The sequence below is a fragment of the Phacochoerus africanus genome, chromosome X (genome assembly GCF_016906955.1).
Source record: "Phacochoerus africanus isolate WHEZ1 chromosome X, ROS_Pafr_v1, whole genome shotgun sequence".
In the NCBI taxonomy this organism is placed as follows: Eukaryota; Metazoa; Chordata; class Mammalia; order Artiodactyla; family Suidae; genus Phacochoerus; species Phacochoerus africanus.
The window spans coordinates 35,625,090-35,629,796 of NC_062560.1; the positions used below are offsets into that span (position 1 = coordinate 35,625,090).

The 4,707-nt window shown below is 45.5% G+C and overlaps 1 pseudogene; it reads left to right on the forward strand.

Annotated features, from left to right (window-relative positions):
• The first annotated feature begins 3,195 nt into the window (after positions 1-3,195).
• Positions 3,196-3,743, forward strand: LOC125118658 (ferritin heavy chain-like; annotated as a pseudogene).
• Positions 3,744-4,707: the final 964 nt, after the last annotated feature.

Below are 4,707 nucleotides of genomic sequence, written 5' to 3' on the forward strand. Positions count from 1 at the left end.
AACTCAAGCTAGATTAAAGACCTAAATGTAATACTAGAAACCATAGAATTCCTAGGAGAAAAAAATATGACTTGACATAAAAGCTAGCAGTATTTTTTTTTTCGATCTTTTCCCTAAGGCAAAGAAAGCAAAAGAAAAAAATAAACAAATGAGACCTAGTTAAAACTTTTGCACAGCTAAGGAAGCCATCAACAAAGCAAAAAGACAATCAACTGAACAGGAGAAAATATTTTCAAGTGATATGAATGATAAGGGGTTAACATCCAAAATATGTAAACAGCTCCTACAATTCAACATCAAAAAAACAAAGAACCCAATTGAAAAATGGGCAGAAGGCCTGAGCAGACATTTTACCAGAGAAGATGTACAGATGGCTAAGAGGCACATGAAAAGGCGCTCAACATTGCTAATGATCAGAGAAATGCAAATTAAAACTACTTGAGATATCACTTCATACCTTTCAGAATGGCTGTCATCAAAAAGATCACAAATAGCAAGTGTGTGCCAGGATGTGAAGAAAAGGGAATCCGAGTACACTGTTGGTGGGGATGTAGTAAACTGGTAAAGTTATTATGGAAACAGTATGGAGGTTTCCTAAAAGAAACTAACAGTAGAACTACCATACGGAGTTTCCGTTGTGGCGCAGTGGTTAACGAATCTGCCTAGGAACCATGAGGTTGCAGGTTCGATCCCTGCCCTTGCTCAGTGGGTTAACGATCCGGCGTTGCCGTGAGCTGTGGTGTAGGTTGCAGACGCAGCTCGGATCCCGTGTTGCTGTGGCTCTGGCATAGGCTGGCAGCTACAGCTCCAATTCGATCCCTAGCCCGGGAACCTCCATATGCCGCAGGAGTGGCCCAAGAAATGGCAAAAAAAAAAAAAAAAAGAACTACCATATTACCCAGCAATTTCACTCCTGGGCACATATCTAAAGAAAATAAAAACACTAATTCAAAAAGATACATGTACCCCAATGTTCGTAGCATTATTATTTACAATTGCTAAGATATGAAAGCAACCTAAGTGTCCATCAACGGGTGAATGGATAAAGATATGAGCTTTATATAGGTACAATGGAATATTACGCAGCCATAAAAAGACTAAATTTTGCCATTTGCAACAACATGGATGGACTTGGAGTGTATTATGTTTCATGAAATCAGTCATAGAGGACAAATATTGTATGCCAGAGTTCCCGTCGTGGCGCAGTGGTTAACGAATCCGACTAGGAACCATGAGGTTGCGGGTTCGGTCCCTGCCCTTGCTCAGTGGGTTAACGATCCGGCGTTGCCCTGAGCTGTGGTGTAGGTTGCAGACGCAGCTCGGATCCCGTGTTGCTGTGGCTCTGGCGTAGGCCGGTGGCTACAGCTACGATTCAACCCCTAGCCTGGGAACCTCCATATGCCTCGGGAGCAGCCCAAGAAATAGCAACAACAACAACAACAACAAAAAAGACAAAAGCCAAAAAAAAAAAAATTGTATGCTATCACTTATATGTAGACTCTAAAAAAGAAAACAAATGAATGAATATAACAAAAAACAGACTTACAGACTTGGAGAACAAACTAGTGGTTAGCAGATTCCACTAGTAGGAAAGGGGAGATGGAAAGGGAGAGAAAAAGGAGTAGGGGCAAGAGGGTAGGGAATTAGGTACAAAACTACTATGTGTAAAATAAATAAGCTATAAGGATATATTGTACATCATAGGAAATACAACCAGTATTCTATGACTTTAAATGGAGTATAATCTATAAAAATATTAAAAATCACTTTGTTGTACCTCTGAAACTAATATAGTATTGTTAATCAACTATACTTCATTTTTTAAAAATAAAGGAAAGTAAAATAATATCCCTGCAGTAGAAAGCCAAGCACACTCAAAAAAAGTTCTAGGAGAGAGTCAATGCAGTCGAAGCATTGCAGGAGCTTTGGGGCAGACTGTGAGACTGAAAAGCTACTCTCTGAACAACAGTTCTGATTGCTGATATCATGCTCTGACCCTACCCCAACTTTCAGTGCACTGGACAAAGCCACAGTAGCATTTGATCCGCTTTAATCTCCCCAAACTACACTCCAAAGACAGTGAATTACTTGAAGGGAACCCAAATTAGAACAGATTTCAGACAACTGGAGACCTACACAATAGAAGGCAAACAGACACATCTACCTGAAGAGAGATCCACTCAAGTCTTCTGATGTCAGAAAAATGCCATGCTTTTGGCATCTGGGAGTGTCCTTATACTACCTCAAAGTTTCATGCCCTATATTCCCAAAGAAGACCCCACTTTCTAACCGACACACTCCATACTCCCCTACAGAGGAGATGCCTATTAATGAAATGGACTTTGAAGAGTTCCCCTTGTGGCTCAGTAGAAATGAACCTGACTAGTATCCATGAGAATGTGGGTTCCATCCCTGGCCTCACTCAGTGGGTTAAGGATCTGGTGTTGCTGTGGCTGTGGTGTAGGCCGGAAGCTACAGTTCAGACTCAACTCCTAGCCTGAGAATTTCCATGTACTGCACCTGTGGCCCTAAAAAGAAAAAAAAAAGAAAAAAAAAGAAAAGAAATAGACTTCACAACTGTAGATCAGATTCATGCAGGTTACCTAGACTGAGTCCTTTACTCCCAAATATTAATGAATATTTGCCAGATATTTGACAAAAATTAGAGAAGATCATGATGAACAGAACTATTTCTGAAGAAAAAAGAATATAACATAGGATCAGAAGATAACTTCACCAAAAAATCCAAATTCATAGACTCAGAATTTTAAGGAAGACACCAGGTTTATAAAATAACAGGGTGCTAGAAAGGGAGCACTTAGAGAACAAGAGAAAGTCCTTGGGAAAATAAACAGCTGCAAAGTTAAAAACCTAATGGATGCCTGGTGCTCAGATCTGCATCTCCCCGGCCTCAGGCCGGCTTCGATGGAACTTGGGACACAGAGCTCCATCCTCCATTACCCTCCAAGCAGCCCCGCCCCTTCGCAGCCCCACCCACCCCTAGCCCCACCCCCAGCCCCACCCCCAGTAACGAACCGGAAGCTCTTCTCCCTTAACGGACTTGCCTTCCGGTCCATCCCTGAGCTGCCCCTGACCTGAGCCGCCCGCCCTCGGCCGCCCTCGTCAACCACCCAGAGGACACTCCGAGGCTGTTGCCCACCCCACAGACCTCACTTCTGGGCCGTCTTCACCTTGGCCCTCACGCCCGCTGAGCCCGCACTGCCCGCCATGCTGCCCATGCCGCCCTCGCAGGTGCGCCACAACTACCACCCCGAGTGCGAGGCCGCCCTCAACAGCCTCGCCACCCTGGAGCTCCACGCCTCCTACGTGTACCAGGCCCTGGCCTTCAACTTCGATCGCGAGGATATGGCCTTGAAGCACCTGGCCTGCTTCTTCCTGCGCCGCTCCCAGGAGCACACCAGGCGCGCCCAGGAGTTGATGAGCTTGCAAAACCGGCGCGGAGGCCGCCTCTGCTTCCACGACATCAGGAAACCTGACCAAGACAACTGGGAGAGCGGCCTCCAGGCCATGCAGTGCGCCCTGCACCTGGAGAAGCACGTCCACCAGAGCCTGCTCAACCTGCACCAGCTGGCCACCCACAAGAGCGACGCCCAGCTCTGTCACTTCCTGGAGAGTCACTACCTGGACCAGCAGGTCGAGTTCATCAAAGAGCTGGGAGACCATGTCACCACGCTACACAGGATGGGGGCCCCGGAAGACAACATAGCCGAGTACCTCTTTGACAGGCTCACCCTGGGCAACAGTGACAAGAAGGACTGACCCTGGACTGCCTTCCCGGAGCCACGGGGTGACTGCCCAAGGTCACCATGCCTGTGTGCACACACTGCAGTATTGCCCTTGCAGAAAATGTTCACTTAAGTCTTCTTTAACTTTTGCTATTTCTTCCAATAAAGTTATTGGTTCTTAAATAAATAAAGGTCTCTGGTTAATGCGTGTGTGCAAAACCCTCACATTTTATATTTTAAAACAGGTATCCAGGAGTCTCTGTACCTACCCATGCCCCAGACATGTGCAGCTCAGCATCTCCACAGATGGAGGGAGGAGGTGTTCCATAGGAACCTGGAAACACACAATCAATCTTCCCCTAATAAACAATGTAGGTATTTGGGGGGGGGGGGGTGCTGGTGAATGTTGGTACCTATGAATAGTAAAAGTATAGCAACATATATAAAAATCATCATAGTTGTCCCCCTGGAGGAAGAATGAGAGGAATGGGGTGAGTCAGGGGTTAAGACAAAGGGTTCTTCAATTTTGCTTGAAAGTTTTGCATTTACTAAAATATGTAAATGTTAGTTTGTTGACTCTGGGAAGCAGGATGGAGACCCCAGAAGCCAACTTGGCAGAGTCACTGTTTGACACGCTCACTCACCCTGGGTGACAGTGATAATGGTAACACGGGCTGGTTTGCCCATGCGCACATGAGTGACTTCCGAGGGCACCGTGTTGGATTCGCAAATTGCCCTTAGGAAACATGCATATGCAGTATTTTCTTTCAGTTGTACCCTTTCTTTCATGAAGGGAACATGGTACCCAAAACCCAAGTTACCTCGACAGAAGGACTGAAAAAAACTAAGGTCAAGGTGAAGGTCAATTTGTGATGCTGGATAATAAGTAGAACAAATATCCCTGAATGTTAGGACAGTGATTCTGGCTGCTTTGAAGACTACAAGGGAGGGAGGGAGAGTC